Source organism: Pleurodeles waltl, chromosome 11 (assembly GCF_031143425.1).
Source record: "Pleurodeles waltl isolate 20211129_DDA chromosome 11, aPleWal1.hap1.20221129, whole genome shotgun sequence".
In the NCBI taxonomy this organism is placed as follows: Eukaryota; Metazoa; Chordata; class Amphibia; order Caudata; family Salamandridae; genus Pleurodeles; species Pleurodeles waltl.
The window spans coordinates 486,259,505-486,282,183 of NC_090450.1; the positions used below are offsets into that span (position 1 = coordinate 486,259,505).

Here is a 22,679-nt window from a genome sequence, read left to right on the forward strand (position 1 = left end):
TAGTTAGCATGTGCGCATCCCTCCTGTCTACAAATTTCAGAGCTAGCAGCTCATCATTCCGCAAGGCACTGCACTGTCCCTTCCCAGGTTTTTTTACAGACAAGCTCTCTTGGATAGCCTTTCCAATTAGAGCGGATTGTGCCCTAAGCAACAGGGTCCACTCTGAACAACTGAACTCCAGTGTAGAAGTTATCTACATATAAATGGTGACCTTTGTTAAACAGTCGTCTACCAAGTTCCCACACAATTTTCTCACTAACTCCAAAAGTGGGTGGACATCCAGGGGTTAAATACTTGAATCCCTACCAGTGTAGACCTGGAAATTATAAACATATCCTATACTTCTTTCAGAAAACATATACAATTTAGTTCCATACTGTGCCTTCTTGCTAGGAATGTACTGCCTAAAAACCAAACCGCCCTTGAACGGGACCAAAGACTAATCTACAGATATTTCTTTGCCTGGAACATAGATCTCTGAAAACCGATCTACCAAATGATCAAGGACAGGGCTAATCTTAAAAAGACGGTCAGAATCAGGGTGATCTTGTGGCAGGGCTAAAGCATTATCTACAAAATGCACTATCCGAATAAGAAGCTCATACCTGTGATGACTCATGAATGCAAGAAATATAGGAGTTGCCATCAAAGGACTAGTAGACCAATATGAATTCAGTGATGGCTTCCTTATCAGCCCCATCAAAAAAGTTAAACCCAAGAACTTTTTCAACTCTTCCAGATGTGGGGGAATCCACCGGCTAGCTCTAGAGTGTTGCCTAAGTCTGGCAGCATTGTCCCTCAAATACTGCTCTCCATACAAATTAGCCTGCTCAACAATCTGTTTAAAAAATATATCGTCCATAAACAACTCAAAGAAGTTGACAGGCAAAAAGTTTTCTGTATTGACTCTCCACACTGGGAAACCAGCAAACGCAGGCAACTGTGGCTGCTCCATGTTTGGTGCAATCCACGTGTCAGGTCTTCCAATAGGAAGCCTTTCAGCCACTGGCTGCTGCACCATTGGCACATCAGTGTCCTCCTCTAAAACAGACCCTTCATCAGCACTGAGAGTTTCTTCATCATCAGATGATTCCTCTCTGACAGAAAATTCACTTCCAGAATCTTGCACTTCCTCCTCTGCCTCAGATGCTGAGTCAGTCTCATCATCATGGTCAGAAGATTACTCAAACAGCACACCAACAACCTGTTGAGCTGTCATCCTATGGCTAGCCATGATCCTTCCAACAAAAAGCAACTGGACAAATGCACCACCAACGACCAGCACTGTGTAAGATAAGTAATAAACAAAGTGTAACTTTATCACTAAGAGTTGTAAACTCAAAAACTATACCGCTCACTTGCCTGAAAAAGCTTAACTCACCAGCTACTACTCTGTATAGCCACAGCAATCACCAATGATATCCCACTAAAAAGAAAAAGGAAAAGCAAATTAGACATAGGACAACCCAATAATCATTGTGCATAAATCTAAGGACAATTTCACACATAATCCTGCATTCAGTACACCACCTACAAACATGTCATTCATGCATGGCAACAATACTTCTTTGGAGTAAATGTATTTACTTACCTAAAACATGCAACTACACAAACCACGGGACAACCACTGCCAAAACCGCAACAAGCCACTGCAAAGGAAGCATAAGTTTGAACTAGAACAAAAAGGGAGAAATAAAATGTTATTGTCATAAATGCAAATACATCACCAGTTGACAAACACTCCGCCACCAACCATTTATACATTTTCCCTGGTGTCTAGTATTCTCTGCTGGGGGCAGATGGGCCTAAAAAAAATAGGCCAATCTGCCCCCAAGCGGGGCAGAAATGCCATAGAATATATTGCCCCCTTTGGGGGGGGCGACCTTTGCCCAAGGAGCTACCCCCTCATACAAAGCACACACACACACACTATTCCTGGCACTAAGTGGATTCTGCCCGCCTAAAAAAAAATAGGCTGATCTGCCCACAAGGGGGAAAGAATTGCTTAATAGTGCTTTTTGCCCCTTCGGGGAGATCCTTGCCCAAGGGGCCGCCCCCCAAACACAGAAAATAACAAACAAAAGAAAACAATAAAATCCCTGGTGTCTTTATGGTTTCTGCCTCCCTTGGAGCAGAAGGGCTTAAAAAAAATGCAGAAATGGCATAGATTATATTGCCCCCTTTGGGGGGCGACCCTTGCCCAAGGGGCCAGTCCCCCACACAAAGCACACACACATGATCCCTGGAGCTAAGCGGAGATGGGCCTAAAAAAATAGGCCGGGCAGAACTGGCCAATAATGCTTTTTGCCCCTTGGGGGCAACCCTTACCCAAGGGGCCGCACCTCCCAAACACAAAAAAACAGCCACAAAATCAATCCCTGGTTACTAGTGGCTTTCTGCCTGAAAATAAAAGGCCGATCTGCCCCCAAGGGGGGCAAAAACTGTGATAAATATAATGCCCCCCAACTGTACAAACGTACACACTAATTCCCTGGTGTCCAGTGGGCATTCCTGCTGCCCGATCACATCACGATCGAGCAGCAGGAATGCTGAAAGAGACATTGAGGGAAAGGAAAACCCTTTCCTTTCCCCTAAAGCCTCTTTTTCAGTAATTCCCCCCGCCCGGAGGAAAAACTTACCTCCTTGCTGTTCGACGCACTGGAAGCAAATGGCTTCCAGCGTGTCTTGCACCCTTTGATGTCAGTGCACAATTATGCGCTGATTTCATTGGGGGGGTGGGGGGGGTGGAAGGGGAAGCGACATTCCCCTCCAACCCTGACCTGACTTCCTCTGAGGGCCAGTACATGGACGTAATGGTTACATCCGTAGCGCCTGAGAGGCGCAGCCACGGACGTAACCATTACGTCCGTGGCGTTTAAGGGGTTAAAAGGCATTAATTTTTTTTGCAAAACCTCCTCTCACATTTTGGTTAGATAGGGTTTTCTGTCAAACAGGGTGGGTGATTGCATGGGAACGCCCATGTAACGCCTCCTTGACACAAAGTAATGCAAAGCAGTGTCTCTTGCTGCTTTATGTGACTTTTAGTCATTTTCCAGTGCAAGACAAGTTTCCTGCTGGAAAGTAAATAATAGGAAAAACATTTTGTACTGTTTGCGTCACTTTCGTGACACAAACCAGTGCAAAATGTTGAGAGATCTGCCCCCATATGTTTAAACAAAACTGCTTTAAAACACAATGGGGCAGATCTACCATCCTTCCTGGCAACGCAGTGCGGAAGCTAAAAAAAATATGTGCTGCATTGGGAAAGAAGGAGGGAGCAGGAGAGTGCCATATCAGCTGAGATATGGCTCTCTTCTCCCTTTCCCTTTCTCTGGCACTGATTTCAGCTGCCATTTGCCACACACACATCTTTGAACCACAGTGCAAGGGTGTGTGTGAGAGAGTCTAGCATAGGTTTTGTACTAGAAGGTACCCTTCCAGTACAAAATACGAGGCCTAGACAACTTCTAAAACTTTTCCTACTTTGCATGTGTGCTGCACAGTGCAGTACGCATGCAAAGTTGGAAAAGAAAGGAGAAATGACAACATTTCTCCTTTTAACACCTTGTGTCACATTTGTGGTAGATAGGGTTTTGCGTCAAAAGGGTGAGTGGTTGCATGGGAACGCCCATGTAACGTTTCCTAGATGGAAAGTAATGCAAAGCAGCACTTCATGCTACTTTGTATTACTTTTAGTCATTTTTGCGCTGGAAAGTAAATAATAGAAAAAACATTTTGTACTGGTTTGCGTCACTTTCATGACATAAACCCATTGCAAAATGTTGGTAGATACACCCCATTGTGTGGTACTCTCATGCTTTTATGATAAACATCAGCTAACAGCTAACAGCTAAATGACTACACCACTTGCTCAAACTGTTAGCTATTAGACTTTAACAGTCAAAGGTTTCTCTAGACCTATCTACAGCGAACACTGAGACAAGTGAAATAATTGAATATTCTTGGGCAATGTTTTAACATGTCTACTCCTACTCTAGTTTGTAGGTGCAACCTGTTTGTGGAAGAATTTTTGCCACATTTGTCACTAGACTGTTCATTCCATTCCAAAATTAGACTCGAGGCTCTAAGCTCCAGGTGTACTAAGATAGAATTCTCAAAAATAGTCCCAATCTGCACAATGATTTTTTAGGAATTCTATGGTATTTTGCAATGTGGCTTCTCTACTAATACGTTGGTTCACAAATTACTGAACGTAATGAGTAACAATTTGACCTATCTCATGCATATTAATGAGAAAGGCTACAAATTGCAACCCACTATAATTCCATACCATCATCAGCAGACCACCATATATCTGATTGTGTTTCAATAAGCATTTATGTTTTTTTAGCACAATCTGTTTTTCTTCAAGGAAAATAGGGTGTCTTTAAAAGAAAGAAATTACAAGTTTTACCTATTTTTTTTTAGGAGTAAGTAGTGCTCCCATGAACCATTGCCTACTCCTATAAAATGTTTCTGTCATCATTCCCAAAATGGAAGAGGTCCCTTGGGGACCCGTTCCTAAATGTAAACAAGTTACCACTACTTGTGTGTAGTCAGTAAAATATTAATGTTTTGCGACTGGATTTCAATTGCAAAACAGTCATTAATCCTCTTGAGAACTGCTTTTTGGAAGGTCCACCCTAAACATGGCCTTCCAAATAGCAGTATGTACTCCCAAACCTGAATTGTGATTCAGTAACATACCACAAAACTATTTTGTAGTCACAAAAGCTTTAATTTAGCAAATCAGAGCCTTTGCGACCACAAAATCGCTTAATGAACCTAGCCCTAAATTCTGGGGTGTTTTAAAACAATATCTTGGTTGAAATATTGACCTGAAAAAGTATTCCATATGCATTTACCAATTCCCATTATATCATCTATGGATTGAAGAATAGAAAGTCTACACTTAGGTATATTTACCTTAACAATAATATGACCACCAATATTGTGGATGCAATACTGCTGCCTGTCAGCATTTCAACCATGACTTTGTGACGTACAACCAAATTCTGGTTTGAGAAGGTTAGTGGATCGTAAAAAAAACTTACCAATGAAATTGCTTATGTATAGTAAGTCAAAACATACACCTTTTTTCATTTTAAAATATTAGAACCTAAATTTACAATAGTGAAATGAAATCATGTGAACAGTGATTTTTTTTGTAATCAGCGTTGTTCATTTGTATATCCACATTCTATTATATAAACATGCAAGTGGAAATTGCCTATGTGCTTTATAAGGCAACTGATTTGTTTAAACGGATATAAACGATTATTAACAATGAACAGAGATGCCAAGTAGTCCCACCAAATCCATTTCCAGTATAGTAAATTCTATCTCTTGATGACCAACCAGCTACTTGATGATTTAATCATTATTTTAGTAGAAGTGCTTCACATTCGTAACTCCATTTTTTAGCAAATGGCTAAGCCCTTGTCCACCTCAACAGCAATACAACACTTCATCTACCCTTCCATCTCTTTCTCTGCTTACTGCTGCTATGGTTTTGGCATGATTTACACGTTAACCGTGTACTCTATATGGTGCCATCTTGGATTTCTCTGCTTTTTACCCACTTCACTGCCAGATAGCATCTCTCTCTTCAAGGCAGAACATTTCTAGACTTTGAATTGCTTCATAGAGTTAGATAGGGTTTTCTATTGCATCTCAAGTACGGAACTGTTGCTTTTTGGGGCTAACCAAGCTGGCTTTGGGGACACAGACTCCGTTCTGCAAACAAGCATGGATTATCCTCTAATCCAGTGTTTCCCAAAATGTGGGTCATGAGCCGATTTTTGGTGGGTCACGAAAACCCAAGCAATAAATAGTGGTGCCTTTAAATTCTGGGTATATCTTAACCCAAGCAATAAATAATGATGCCTTTAAATTCTATATTTATCTTGTCAGATTTTCACTCTTCAAAGACAGAGGTCAAATGTAAGACTATGTCAACACCAGGGCAGTACGCGCTCTATTGGCGACTAGAATGCAAAAACCCAGCACTCTCAAAACAATGTAATTTATGCATTGTGCTGATATGTTGTTGTTTAACCTTTTGCATTGCATAGTTCAATCCTGAAGACTTATTTTTAATGTGCTTACAAATGCTGCTCATTTTGCAATGTAATGCTGCAGGCTTTCAGAGTGTGTTAGGGTGTGGTCCCTTTCCATGGCCTTCTAGAGACTTTCCCTGCAACATGCCTGGGTGGGGTTGTGGGCTGGGCCAAGACTCTATAAAAAGGAGCCAGCCCAGCTCCAAGTGCTCACTATTCAGAGGTCCCTGTGCAGAGCAGCAGCTACTTCCTGAGCTCCTGTCCCGGTGGCCTATTTGATCTTCCAGACATCTGACTTTCATTCTTCATTTGGAGATCCTTGTTCTGGGCGGTATGACAGTGGTTGGGCTGGCCTCCCGACGCCGTTATCGAGAACTCTCATGTTCTTGGGCCTAATTCTTTTATGATTTAACAGAGTACTTTTCGCGTGTGAAATATACGCTTGAGTGTTTGTGACATTTGTAGGGTGACTTGCGAATTGGCAAGATGAGCGATTCGTTTCATGATAATTTAATCTTGTTATTCATTGCACGCTACCATTTCTTGACATTTGCATGGTGGCTTAAGAATCGGCAAGACGCACGATTCGTTTTATGGTGTTTTAACTTTGTTGTTCATTGCGCGCTACCATTTCTTGACATTTCCATGGTGGATTAAGAATCGGCAAAAGACGCGCGATTCGTTTAATTGTACTTTGAGCTTGTTATTCATTGTGAGCTGTTATTTCTTGCCATTTACATTGTGGTTTACGAATCGGCAAGACGCGCGATTCGGTTAATGATGATTTGACTTTGATATTCATTGCTTACTACCATTTCTTGGCATTTTACATGGTGACACTCGAATCGGCAAGACGCATGATTCTCTCCTCGAGTTTAATTCATTTTGTTTATTGTATGCCACTATTCTAAGATATTTATCATGTAATATTTGAGTTGACAAGTTATGTGATTTATTTTCCTGAATCCATATTGTGTTATTCATGGTGCACAATCCTTTTATGGTGTTTACTATATATATATATATATATAAATCTACAATATGCGCAATTTGTGTTGAAACATTTTAAGAGTACACAGAAGCTCAGAGTTTCTAGATGCAATATTGTATGGTCCTAGTATGCATTCTCAAAAGAGGATTTATATGACTGGTTTAAAATTTAGTCAGAATGTTTTTCTGATTCTCATGTAAAGGAAAGTACTTGAATAAGAAAGTTTTCATTTAATCCATCTTGATTCCCTTACAGGTATCCGGCCATCTTGAAACTTAGTCATTTTAAACTTAATTCTTAGATTGTTCATGTTTTCAGAATAACTATGCTTAGAATCATAGTCTAGTATTGATTTCAGGAGATATCATTTTCATATTGTGTGTTCTAACCTTTTTCTTACTACAGGCCTCCTTCCCAGCTGTTTCCCTTCCTAATCCCCTCTTCCCCTCTTGAACTCTCTTAGCCTCTGTGATTTATCTATCAGAGTCTTGGAGCTGTTCAGTGGTGGACGTGTTGGGAACGTGCACAGACCCCGAGGATCTGGTGACTCTGGCAGACTGAGGGATTGACCAGACAGCCAAGGTGGAGCTCCCAAAAAGACTGCTGTGCTGGCGATCCCATATCACCGCATTATGATGTATACAGGCAGAATCGCCGCCTGCCAAGCCAAAGTGCTGACCGCCATGGTGGTCCATACTCCGGCGCCATTAGCATTGTGACCAACCATCGAGCCAATTACAAACACACAGTTGACACGGAGGTCCCTTTGCAGTGGATAGCCAGTGGCAGTGGACCACAGCGGTACGCGTTCAGCAAATCAACAGACAAGTGCCCATTGGAGGAATTCCTAAACAACACAGCTGACAATCATGAGTCTAGTAGACACACCTGAAAATCACACAATAAAACACACCCCTTCACAGAGCATGATCCTTTGCATCTCCACTGCAACCAATATTTGATCTTGTTCAGAGCTAAGGCACCCCTTTTTCAACAATCCCTAAAACCCCTTTCACACACTTTTCTCCATTTACTCCATATCACTTTTTTTTGTAAGTAACTCCCTGTCACACACTTTAATTTCCCACGATGTCACATTTGAATAATCCCCATTTCTCACACGATGAATTGAGAGTCATGGTGGATGAAATCATAAGAGCAGAGCCACAATTGCTTGGAGCCCAAGCCCAGCACACTTCTCAGTAGGAAAATGGAACTGTGGCAATGGATCGTCGACAGAGTGAATGCTGTAGGCACCACCCTGGCACAAAGGGGGACTTTTGAAAGAGGTGGAATGACCTCAGGGGCAAGATGCATTTCCTGTCCTCCAGGCAACAGATGGAGGTCAACCAGTACCCCATTACAGCTCTTTGCCTGAGAGGAGAAGGTCTTGGCCATTCTGCATTGTGAGGACATGACAGGAATAGCTGGGGGAGTGGAGTCTGGTAAGATACAACACAAAAACTCTTGCAAAACTGCAATGTCATGCATGCTCACAGCTCAGCTCAGCTTTTGCTACCGTGCCATTCATTGACTTTACCAACGTTCAATACCCAGAGTATCTGAGGTGTAAGAATGTCAATGTGTATTGTTGGACCTAACATCACGGCTACCAATGCCTATCGCGTGCCATAAGTTGGAATGGTGCCTGCATTTCAATATCAAAAATTCATCCCACGACTCATGGTGTATCTCAACATCTAAATGTATACTCCAAAGTAAATACAGTCTGCCAACAGATATTTAATATCCAACATTAGTTTAGTGTGTGAAGTAGAGGGAGTGACCCGACTACAACTCCTGGTGGCCCTGTTTGTCTAACTCCAGCCACCAGCGTAGTGTTCTCTTACCTAAATACACCTGTTTGTTAACTCTCAAATGAAGTTTACTCACCTGCGAGTATACCAGATGACTAGTAAGTGAAATAGAGGGAGTGACCTGACTGCAACTCCCAGGAGGCCTTGTTTTATGTGATTCCAACCACCAACCCAGTATTCACTTGACAAATACGCCTTTTTGTTATCTCTCAAATGACATTTAATCACCTGGGATTGAGCAATATACAGATCATGCTCAACTCAGAGATGTGTCTGTCTACCTAGCTCCATCGTGATCTGGTATCCGAAGATTAAACGATTGAGGACAGGAATGACACCTTACCAAGGTTGTACACCAAGTAGTCCAAAGGCCTTACCCTGCATCACTAGATTGGTAGCAGCACTTCACACATGATGATTGCAGATGCAAATCCAAAAAAGTTATATGTTTGCCTGTATCACCCTAAACTAGGCCTCCGAAGGGTCAAAAGCATGTGTTGCTACTCCAATATGTTGGCTTTACTGTTGGTAAGATGTCATTTTCATTCCCTCATCCAAAGTACAACTGATCAGCATAGATAATGAGCTGCTTCAGTCTAATAGTTTAGGCAAGCTTCACACGTCATGCCAAATACTCCAAAACCATTGTAACATGACACAATAGACTAACCTACCACTTAAGAATGTCTATGCCTCTACTTACTGTAACTCAAAACCTTTTTAAGTAGATGTCACACTTCATCCGGTAACAATGCACTATCTTTCTCAATAGGTCGAGCTTGCACATTCCCTCAGCAGACCTCGTCCCCAGACCAGACTCACACTACACCCCCGGATGAAGTCCTCAGTGATGGCGACACTCCTGGACTTGGGATGTGGAGGTCGGTCCTGACATATCTGGGCAACCTGGTCTGATGACAACAGTGAGGGTCCAGGAACCAGTTGGAGCGGTCACCCTGTGCAAAGGGCACAGGCTTGTTGGGTGAAGGTGCGTGGGAGGGATGCTGTTGGCCTACAGAGTGAGGCTACTGGGGCTGCTGTTGTCCAGGGTATCATCAGCCACATCTTGAGGTCTATCAGGAGTCCCAAGGCGTGATGGGTCAGGTGTTAACTGAACTCTAGGAAATGAAGCAGCTGCAGAGGAACATCATCCAAAAAGTGGATGATCACAATTCCAACATGGGCACTCAAACAGAGGTTATGAGGGGCATCCACACAACCCAGAGCAGTGGTTTTCCACCACCATCCACCCCTTCCTATGGGCCAACTAACTCAAGCCCAAGTATATCTGCGGCAGCCACAGGAAGGGAGGCCCTGCCAGAGGCACAACCATCCTCAGACACCCCTGCCTCTCTAGCAGCTGATATCCCCCCTCACAAGTGGGGACGTCCAGGCAAGAATCCAGGAGGTGAGAATGGTAATACACCCACCACTTCCAGCAAAAAAGCTCTTTTCTTTTTAATGTCCTCCTTTGTCTGTCACATATACTCTCTGTGGACTCATCCTGAACCACATACCCGTTCCAATGGGAGGAGTACTCTGGACTTTGGACTTCCAATAGTGTGGCATCTACTCCAATGATTTCATTCACCATGACTGACCCCTTCACTTTATGTTTTTGTTTATTTCTATCCCACATTGATTTTCTGTTTTAGCCTTGTTATAAATTCACCAGTCACAAAATCACTGTCTGCTGTCTTAAAATTCACATTTAGCTATGTTAATATGTAAGAACATGTGAACCATACAATAGAGATACAAACTACTTGGGTAAGCAGGGATATGTTGCATGTACACAGTGCCCAGCTCAGAATCACATCCATTACACACCAACACATGCATAAAAGTCTCTCGTTTCAGAAGACATTGTTCAGCACATAGGCTGTCAAGATGTCAGAAACATAGAAATTCAGACATGACCATATCAGACGGTGTAGGCCAGCAAATATACTGGTACAGAGCCCCAGAACATTGTAGGATTCGATATCAGACATTGTCCTGTTAAATGGGCAAAAATGGATATGGTTGATGTCATCAGCTGGAAGCATATCCCCTAGCTCTCAAAAGTAAGCACACCTCATATAGTGCCATACCCAGACAGATGGTGGTACAAGAGTCCTCGATCACAGGGTCATTACAATCTAGTGCTACTGAATCTGGAGGTATGACACAAACAAATGTCAGTGATGTCCCACAGGCACTTTGGCCTACTATGATGAAACACATTAACAGCTACAAACTATTCAGTCAAAAGTGTGTTTAACCAATGTGAAGGGGAACTGACATGAATTTGGCCTACAACAGCATTTTTACTGACCACATGATGACACACATGATGCAGTATGGCAGCCACACAACAACTAACAAGTCCAACAGAGCCTTCTGCACTTCCATCCTATCACTGTGCTAGCTGTTTAGCCACAGGTCTTCTACACCCAAAGTCTGCAAAATACATTCCAAGGAACAATCCATGTCCACTTTGTATGTACCAACAGCACAATATACCTGCCAATGTGACAACTCCGAAATGTCCACATGAAGATCTCATGGTGAAGATACCTAAACAAAGAACAAAACAAGGAGTAACATTATGAAACCATATATACGACAGAAGTCACAAAGCAAACGTCTGTAAAACAAAGTACATTAGAAAAATCTGGCACAAACAAAGCAACATCATCAAAATGTGAATGCGTCTACAGCTTACTCATCAAACACCCTTTCGAAGATTTTGACTGAGCATCTGCTCGCTAACTATCTTCAAAAATATACTCCACACATTATCACAACTACAGTTCAATGTACAGTCAAAGTCATGACATCTCATCACATACTTACACTCATGAGAAGAAACTATAAATGAAATCTTGTCACAAGTCAGCTCCTTCATCTTCACCGCTATCATCTTCATTTGGCATTTCAGAATTCTCACCCGGTAGCACCACAGGCTCCCCTTTCTCTGGGATGTAAGGGATATTTCTCTGCAGAGCGATGTTATGGAGCATGCAGCATGCCACGGTGATCCTTCACACCTTCCCGGGCGAGTAGAGGAGTGCTCCACCAGTCTTGTCCAGACAGCAAAATCAGGGCTTCAGGAGCCCAAAAGCCTGCTCCACTGCCCACCATGTTCTTCCATGTGCCTGGCATAGTTGGATTCCTCAGTGGTGTCAACAACCAAAGACAGTTTTGATATGCTGAGTCTCCTGTTTTGGAATGAGACATAAGTGTCACAATGATTCACTTCCTTCATGATTGTAGCACCTGACATTGCATACACAAAATCAGGAAAGCTGTGACTTACCAACCAGCTAAGCCCTCTCTGGTTGCAGGTGTGACATCAGCTGGTGAATGGTGCTGTTCAGCATTACAAATAAATCATTGGCTGAACCTGGAAACCAGTCATAGACGTTTGAGATGTAGTGATCTGACAAGCAGACAACTGTCACATTGATAGAATGGAAGTGCTGCCTGCGGTGGCACCAGGGCAACACGTGTACCATCAATGGGTCTCACCACATGTGAGAGGTGACCAAAACCAGAGAAGTCAGCCTTCACACTGTCTAAATCCTCACATCTGGGGAACTTAATATAGCTGTCAATGTGTTTCATCATTGCTGATAGCATATCTCTTAACAAACTACTGAACATGGGTTGGGACATACCACCAGGAATGGCTACTGTATATTGGAAGGAACCTGGGGCCAGGAAGTGTAATACTGCCATGAGTTTATCAATGGATGGTATTGCATGTTGGATTTTTGTTTTTAGGCATCAGATCAGGCTCCAACTGACAACATAAATCCACAATAGTTTCTCAATTCAGAAGGAACTGTTTGATGATGTGAAGTTCTTCCTTTTTTTGAAGGCCTGACAATGGATGGTACACTAGAGCTTGTCGCCTCCTCCCTCTCCCAGGGTACCTATTTGTGAAATTAAATGAGTTGGAGCATTAGTCACTGTGTCCACACCAACATACATGATGAATAGGACCACAATCATGTGATAAAGCAAAATTGACTGGAAAAACATTACATCCATTACACATGAAAGCTGTTCACTACTCATGGGCCAAACGTGAGCCCCAGGGTGGCCTACACATGTGTCTACAACATGGATTTGGGCATTACCAAACTATCTGCTCCTCATGTGTCCATCAAAATTTAACTTAACAGTCTGTTCCGACCTCCAAAAATACTGTTACAGGCGGTGGACAATGCACCGCTGAAACATCCCATCTGTGCCCAGCAACACATTACACTAGTGATTGTGTAGGGCAACCTACACAACAAGGCTGCTTTACATTGTTTGAGATGCCATATATTGATCTTGTGACACATTTAACAGGGCCCAATACTGTAGTTACACCACCATAATGGCGGATGCCTGACCTAGTTCACTGGACATTAGGTATTGCCCACGGCCACTGGAAGAAGTTGACTGTGCGGTGGGCGGTTTCAACTGAGTAGGACACATCCATAGCTTACATTGATGACTGTGATGGTCGCTGGTCAATGGCTGTGGCCGTCAGCTGTGATAACCGCGTACGTGGCGCACATGTACACCGGGTTTTGCTAAATCACTCACTTGACTCCTGACACTGCTGCCATCAGCACCTCCATCAATTCAGCTGCTGTGTGGTGCCTCTGGGAGCAATCATGCCAGGCCAAGCAGGTGGAAGGGCCCCTGCCTTCTCTCCTGAGGAGCTGGAGAGGATTATTGAGTAGGTTCTTCCCCTGTTTGGTCAGCTCTGTGGCTCACCAGAGGAGCAGATAAGAATCTCATGGGCATATTTGACTCTGTTTGTCACCATCCTTTCCTTCCTTATAGGCTCCAATGTGCCACTGAGTGCCACTGAGACTTTTTGGGTGCCTGTTGTCACATTTTGTCTTCCATACATGGGATTACATGGTGCTGGTAGTGGCGACAAGTACTCTATGTATGTCACTTTATCATTGTGTTGGGTGATAAGCCCTAGATCCTCCTTCTGTTGCATTCATATATCTAGGCAAGGAGACTTTACAGCCATACAATGACATATCTTTGGTTATGATGTTTGTAAATGTGAAACAATGTGTGTGTGTATTACAGCATGAGCTGTGTATGTATACTGTTTGAGTAATTTTAGAATCTCATTAGCAACAGCTAGCCGAGCCCACATTTGGCCTTGCCAAACTGTTGTATGAGAACCATGTAAAACTCACTGTGCCCTTCAGACAACCCTCAACCCACATTGAGGATAGGCACAAGATGTACTGTCATGCATGGAAGGGATGGAAATGTGGGTTTCATGTAGGTTCTTTATGCTTAGCCTGCAAAGACCAAAGCCTCTCAAATGTTTCTCCCACTATCGGACATAGACCAGGCTTGGGTAGAGTTACTGTGGCTATGCAACTGTGGCATCGGTCCCAATCCCTGTAGACCTGCAGATCCTTGGATGTGGCCACAATGAGTCTTCAGTGGCAAGACTTGGCCTGAAGGTCTTTGTACATTGATTACATTAGGAATGGGTACTGATGCAACTCCCGGACCTAGTACATATTTGCAATGACCCTTATTGGCAATGTGTGTCATTGACTTATGACAGGTCCCTCACTCCCACAGCTCTGTTGTCACCTTTACATAAGTCATATTTGTACAGTCTAGGCAGATTGCACAAGTGACAAACCTACAGTGCAGATAATTGGTTGATTCAGAGGAGGGTATGACATGTGACTCATTCGCTTCATTATATGCAACCACTCAGATCAAACATACCTTTGTATGTTGAATGCCATCTCTGTAGGATCGCCACATATGGTAAAAGGTGGGTTCTGTGCTACAAGTATATACTACACAAACCCACCCTGAAGTGGTATGAGATTACATTGGGTAGACAACATGTCCACACATGCACAAGGAACAGACTTTCCGTGCCACCGATGGCAGCCCTTTCATTGTCACGTAGGTCTTAGGGTGTAGTATATACTGTGGTAGTTGCCTGTAGAGACTATGGGCCTCATTCCGACCCTGGCGGTACAAGACCGCCAGGGCCGGGGGCAACGGAAGCACCGCCAACAGGCTGGCGGTGCTTCATTGCCCATTCTGACCGCGGTGTTAAAACCGCGGTCAGAAAAGGGAATCCGGTGGTTTCCCGCCGGATTTCCCCTGCTTGGGCAGAACCTCCATGGCGGCGCTGCTTCCCGCCATCCTGTTCCTGGCGGTTTTTACCGCCAGGAACAGGATGGCGGGAACGGGTGTCGTGGGGCCCCCTAACAGGGCCCCAGAGAGATTGGAGATCACGACGGGTGCAACTGCACCTGTCGCACCCCTGCAACACCGCCAGCTCCACTCGGAGCCGGCTTCAATGTTGCAGGGGCTTTCCCGCTGGGCTGGCGGGCGCTCCTTTGGCAGGCGCCCGCCGACCCAGCGGGAAAGCCAGAATGGCCTCCGCGGTCTTTTGACCGCAGAGCGGCCAAGTGGCGGTTCCCGTTTGGCTGGCGGCAACCGCCGCCAGCCAAACTCAGAATGACCCCCTATATGCATTGAGTCAATGTGGGTTGATGTAAGTGTGTCTGTCCGGTCAGGCCCAAGGAGTTTACCCTTCAGAAGGTCTCAATGGTGTGTTGTGTTTTATTGTGTCTCACATCACAGTACATATTGCTTGAGCCTGGGCTACCTGATGTCAGTGGGATTGCTTATTCAGTGTAGGTCATGAGCAGGTTAGTGGGTTGGTCTGCAGATGACTCCAAAAGTATGTATTTCTGTCCCTGTACTTATCTGCGTTTGTGCTTCAAGTTTATGGTATGTTGACAATCACAATATTTATGTGCCTGGTGTTTCTGAAATGAGTGTGACACAACTAGTTGGACAAAGAAATTGAATTGTAACCTTTCAATTTGTCTATTGCATGACTGTGAGAGAACAGGGCTGATTGCAGAGGCCTCATAACTTTTTGCCCCCATTTTCCACTTTTTGCTGGTGTTTTCCTGACTCTGATGGTGCCCTGGGTACTGCTAACCAGTCCCAGGGCCTGTGCTCTGTGTAAAATCAGTATACAAATTAGGCTAATTATAATTGGCTAAGTCAACCTACCTATAGGTATATGGTAGGGCATGGAGGTTTAGGGCCCCCAGCATAGGTAGTATGACCCCCAGTACTGCCAACCCCACTCGGCATAGGATGGATAATAACTGCATCACCCCTATCTAGGCTGGGAATACATACATAGGGCCCCCAGCATAGGTAGTGCCCCCATAGGTGCACTGCTGAGGTGCCCAGTGTCATTTTAAAGGCAGGCCTGACTTGCTGGCTGCTTTTATATTAAAGTTACATGCAAATTCGACTTTGGAATTAAAAGTAGTTCCAAAGTCTTAAACTGCCTTATTTTTACATATAAGACACCCCTAAGGTGTGCCCTATGTGCCCCTAGGGCTGGGTGCCATGTAACTATAAGCAGGGACCTTATAAAAATAGTTTTATAAGCCCTGGTGAGGTAAAACAGCCAAATTCGTTTTTCCCTCATTGTATTGAATGGCCTCCATAGCCTTGAGTAGGGAGACTTTATTTTAATGTTAAAAGTCCCCTTAAGTAACAGATACCAGAAGTTTGGAATCAAATTAATTGTTACAATAAATCCCACAACTTCCAGTTGTGGGATTTAATATAACTTGTTCAGGTAAAGAGTTTTAAACTTTACCTGAAAAGTTGCCAACTTCAGCCCTGCAGTGTTTTTGCTGCTGTGCTCTGATTGGCCAGCCTCTGGCAGCATGGCCGGGCTGCCTTGATGAGGTGTGAAGTGGCCTGGCTCCACACAAAGAGATGTGCCTGGGGGAGATGGTCTCCCCTCAGCAGAGGGTGAAGCAGGAAGGGGGAGGGCTGCCAAACTGGTCTTCAAAGGCAGAGAAGGACATTTGGAGCAACCCAGCAACACCCTCACATCCTGCAAACCCAGACAATTAGGTGCCCCCTTGATTAGATTGGGAGAGGGCAGGAGAGGGGTGTGTTTAGGATTTTTAGCCACATCAGTGGGTGGGCTCAGCCAGATGTAACCTCCATAAATCACTTTCAGCCACAATGGATTTTTGAGGAATGATGCTCCCTGGGATAGATTTTGCCACACTTCCCAGGAAGTGGTCATCACAGGGGGAAGTACCCTGCACCTGATCGGAGAACCAGGACCCCCCTGCATTTCACCCAGGAGCAGGGATAAAACTGGCAGACCTGCACCCACACCTCAGTTCCCTACCAGATTCCAACAAGGAAGAACTACAGGAGAAGAAGGACTGCCCTGCTGGACCCCTTACCTGCACCTGGACACTGCACTCTGCAGGACTGCACCAGCTGCACACTTGGGCTTCACCACTAAAAGGACTGTACCTGTCTTCTACTGCTTCAAGAAGGGACTCCCTGTTTGCTACAGGTACAAAGGAGCTGCCCAGAGTCCCCTGCATCAAGTCCTGCAAGCAGAGCCCAGCTGACCAGCGTCCAGTGGCCATTTGAGGATTCTGACCGGGTGCATTCTGGGAATTGTCTTCCCAACTCCCAAGGAGCAACTCAGAGCTTCTGGAACCTTGGATCAAGTTGTGGACACTTCAAGGACACAAAAAAGGACCTCTGGAAGAAGATCCAGAAGTTTGGAGACGTTTGGAGCAACTCCATAAATTGAAGAGGTGCATTGTGGGAGTTGTAGTCCCAGACCACAAGAGGCACACCAGAGCCTCTGAACCCTTGGCTGGTGCTGTGGACCACTTTCCTGAATCAAACACTTCTGAAAGTAAGTGTGACAGTGTTACCTCGTGGGTGGCCTGAACTCTGGACTTTGTTCCTTTCCAGTGTGACCTTTTTTAACCCTTTGAGCGCTAGTTGCTTCTATGATCTAGAACTCATTAATTCTTTAAAAATTCATATCTCCGGTTCCCCTTATCCGATTTTATTCATTTTGGTGTCATTTTAAAGATAAAAATATAATCTATTTTTATAAATTGATTTTGGATTTTTAAACTGTTTCCTGTGTTTCATTTAATTACTGTTTTGTGATATTTGAATGCTTTACGCTTTGTCTCCTAAGTTAAGCCTTGTCGCTCGATGCCAGGCTACCAAGGGTTGAGCTAGGTTTAATTTACTGAGACCTAACTGGGCTAAGTGTAGGTTAGTGGCCTACTGCTAAGTGTAGGTACTTACCTGCCCTTACCAATAATCCATTTTCCAACAATCACTCAAGTCAATGCCCATCAGAAGAAAGAGATATGGAGAGACATCGCCTGGAAGGTGTGGACCATGGGGGTCCATAGTCGGCGTAGCACCCACTGTCGTAAGAGGTCAAAGAACGTGAGATGCTGGGCCTCAAAGATCGCGGCGGTCCATCTGGGGCTGTCCTCCCAATGTGCATGGGGAGCACCTTGGATCCTTGCCCCGCATACTGGCGGTGGCTTCCCCAAGCTTGATGGGCATTTGAGGCAAGCACAGCAGCCACAAGGAGGTAAGTCCTGGGCATTTTCCTGTCTGTTGCATTGCCAAGTTAAGGTGTTATGGTCTGCCATATTCCCCTAAAGATTGGAGATGGACCATGTGTGACACAAGATGAGCAATTCTTTGTGTAGGTATGGAAGTTGGTGCATGCTGATGTGCCTTACCTATTAGTCAAGTGACCTAGGACACAACAGAGTACAGTCCACTACCAATATACTTTCCAGGGCCAACACATGGCTGGTACAGTGATTAATCAGGTCATGTCATTTGCTATTATGTGTGTCATTTGTACCCAACTGTCCACCTGTCTTCAGTGGTTCAGCCCCAACAGCAAACAACATGATGTAATAAATCACTGTACTTAGCCATGTGTCTGCTCAAGTGAGCATGTTGGCATCTGCCCCCACAGGCCACTTGTCTATAGTGTGTCACGACTGCTGGTGCCTCACGACTGTCTTTCATGGGAAAGTGGCCATCATACATGCACAGAGCATACGTTGCCCTTTGGGTGCAGTCACAGAGCAATACTTTCCCATGCTAATGTCCAGTGACATGACTTTGGTAACATCACTGTTGCCATCATTCCTTTTGCCTACACGTTAGCATGTGTACTTTTCACTTTTGGCATTTTATTTTCACTGCTGTTGCATGCATGGTCTGCCTGTCTTCATGGGATGATGTCTGATTCCCTCACATATTTGTGCATGCCAACATTTGTTTGAAATTGGACATGTGAGATGGGGCTACAGTTCATGTGGTGCCACAGACACGAGTGTGTCACCATTGCTTGGTGGCTCACACATACCCTCACCCGTCACTCCATGTAATTTAGCCTGTAGAATTCCAGAAGCAATGAAAGTGATAACAGGTAGGACTAAAGTTTTTACTCTGAATGTGCATTTCCATGCCATTGATGAAGAATAATTTGGTTAAGTGCTTAGCACATGTTAAATGGTGAAGGTTCATTACTTAACTGTTGTCATGCATCAGGGAGTGACTTGCAGGAATGTGGGAATCATATGTGGTTGTGTACACTCATTCATCCAAGTGAATCTGTGTTTGCATAACTAAAAGGGACAGTGATGTGCCTTCCCATAGGCAACATGTTAAGGACCTTCTGCAGGTGCTGGATATTCTCTGAACCTCTTCAACATTCAATAGACTATTGGTTTTTACTTATCTAATCTGAGTAGGGTATTCTCAGCAGTACCGATCAAGACATGTGATTTCCCTGCTGCTAGCTGATTCATTGTGGTGTGGATATTTGTAGACAAATCTCACAGACATGTTGGCCAAATTGTCTTCAGTGTATATTATCTATCAGAGCAACATTAGTACAACTTCCTTGAGTCTATTTAATCAATGGACATATTATGAAGTTACCATTGGGGCTTTTTAACAGTGTGGCATAGGTGTTTCCATGTCACCTTGTTCTGGCTACTGTCCTTCTTGCTACAACATGGCTAAATTATTTGGCCATCATTTCATCATGATGCGGTATTGGGTATATGAAGATTAGCTGGATGCATGACTGTGTGTAGGATCTGTGAGATTGAGCATGACATTGCCATGTTATTTTGTTAAAACAGGTAAGCGAGAGATGCTCCATAAGCCAAACCATTCAAGGTGATAAGGTCTCTCACTTGCTCCATGGGTATTGTGATTGCACAACTTCACCCATGCAAATGGAGCTGCCTGTAATTCTGATTTTCCTGTGGGCAACTGTTTACAGTTCATGCAGCATGCATGCATATAGTGTAGCAAATGTTGGAACCACTCTCCTGAAGCTTGTGGCTGGGGGCTACTGTATATCATGGCATTTGTTGGTGATCAAAGCTGTTGTTCAAGTTTGATCAGATACATGTGGTGACCCTATTTGTCTTTGTTATTTCAGCACCAGCACAGGCAAGCAGAGGAAACAGAGCCGAAACCAGTGGGGAAGCAGCTGGCCACAGTACCTCCAGTCCAGAGACATCAGTCACGGAGGGGCCCAGTGGCCCGGAGGGTGAGGGGAGTGCCATGGAGGACACAGGATCAACATCTTCATCTTCTGAGTCTCTCTCCAGTGGCCACTTCCTAGTGATGGCGGACCCATCAGGACCTGTACCTGTTCTATCCTTGCCTGTCACCCCCAGTTCCATCTCCACCCTCCCTGTTGTTCCCCACCCAGTTGGCCGTGCCCGCTCACTCGAGAGGGTGGGTGTCTCCCTCGCACCCTGCCCCCATTACCCCTGCTGCCCTGAGTGGTGAGGCTATTGACCTTCTAAGGAGTATCTCTGTGGGTCAGACTTCTATTCTGAATGCCATCCAGGTGCAGGGCTTCCAACTTCAGCAGGTGGTTGCGTACCTGGAAGGCATTCATAGTGCCATGTCTGGCTTACAGAGATATCTTCAAGCTCTGACCTCCTCACTGATGGCAGTCTTCCAACCCGCACAATCCTACACCCCAACACCCACCTCTTCACCATCCAATTTCCCTCTTCCCATGCCTGTCCAAGCACACACACATCGGCATGCACCCACCTCAACAAACACAAGCAGTACAAATAAGCACAAGTACCACAAGACACACCAGCATGCAAGCACTCAACAGTCACACACACCACCACTACCACCATTCCCACAGACACCACCTCAACACCCACAGACCCCAAAACTACACACACCATACCCCCATACACCACTCCAAAACCCACAGACACAGCCAACACACACACAATACCCCCAGATGCCATCCCTAGCCCCACAGACCCACACACACCCTACACCTAGACACCTCCCTAACACCCACAGACCCACACACACCATACCCCCAGACACCACCCCAACACCCATAGACACAGCCACCACACACACCATACCCCCAGATACCACAGCAAAACCCACAATACAGCCACCACACACACCATACCCTCAGACAGCACCCAATACCAACAGACACAGCCACCACACCCACCATAGACATCACCTCCACCGCAAGCCCCCCACGGTAGACAAACTCCCACACTCACACATGCAACAGACACCACCCAAACATAAGCATACCTCAGACACACACACCAGCACCAACAACACCCACAGCAGACACAAGCACTTCCTCAACTTCACAACCCCTAAGCCCTTCTGAAGATCCTACCCTCTTTCCCAAAGTTTCCTGTTTGACCTTGCCATTACCCCTGTGAAACCTAACCTCCCAAAACCAAAAGTATCCCATACACATCCTGACCCATCCCTTCCATGTCCCAGTTCTCCCCTGTCACACTTGTCCCCCTGAAACCAGCCATACTCATCCTACCCCCAAGAAGGAGCCCACCCCTCCCAAAGTTAAGCTCACCCCTCCCAAAACAAACCCACCCATCCTAAATCAGACCCAACTCAAGGTTGATCACAGAGGTGCCTGGCATGCCCACTTGAAGCCCCTTCCTCTGGAGGTTCCTGTGACAGTGATCAGAGAGTCACATTCTGGTGCACAGCAGTGTGCATGGACTCATATATGTGGCCTGGCCATTGACCATTAATCAAACTGTAAGTTCGGCTAATAAAACTAAGCTGGTTTTTTGGTAGACTTTTATTCCTCCATTATTTTTCTACCTTTTTATTGCTCCTGAGTAATTTGCTAGGTGTGCCTACATTTGTGTATGATTCATCCTGACTACTGAGCCATTTGCTGTGGTTGGCAAGACCTGACTTTGAAAGCAGAGCTGGTGTCAACCAGGACAAGGAGAGATGTTCAATGGATGGATGGGCAATGACGTAGGTGAAAAGCAACATGGAAACACTAGCGGCTGTCCTCTGACAGCCTCATTGGCCTTTCTCAAAGCTATAGCAGTCTGCTCTGCCTGGCGGTGCCGGCGGGACCACATTGGTATTTTGTCTATGGACCTACATGCATCGTAATACAGTGGTCAACCCAACAGTGGTCAGACTTCCACCATGGCAGTCCCCAGAATGCCATACTTATAATCAGGCCCTAAATCTTCTGCAGCCTAGTTTTTTTACATGGAAACTAGGGTTTGCAAACATTTCTCACTTTGCCTTGAGTGAAAGAAAAATAACGTGAATTATGTGACAATTTTGCTAGGGTACATGGAGGTTGAAAGTAAAGGCTGTGGCATGTCATTATTTTGTATCACACAACAAAATGTAAATACCTTTATATGAATGTTACACATTTAGCAGTTAGGAATGGAAGAATGAAGCGCTTTTTTGTTATTTCTTAAGCATGATAGAAGCAAGGTTTTTAATAGGATCAGAACAATTCAAGTTACTTCATTTAGTGATACATAAATAATAAATATTCACTGAAACTGGATTCCCACACATTGTTATTTGTATACAATATAGTTTTTCCAGTAAAACTGAACA

The 22,679-nt window shown here is 44.6% G+C and overlaps 1 protein-coding gene across 1 annotated transcript in view; it reads left to right on the forward strand.

Moving 5' to 3' along the window:
* Positions 1-22,679, forward strand: part of LOC138265802 (thiamine transporter 2-like) — a 440,218-nt gene that overhangs the window by 330,116 nt on the left and 87,423 nt on the right. The window lies entirely within an intron of this gene.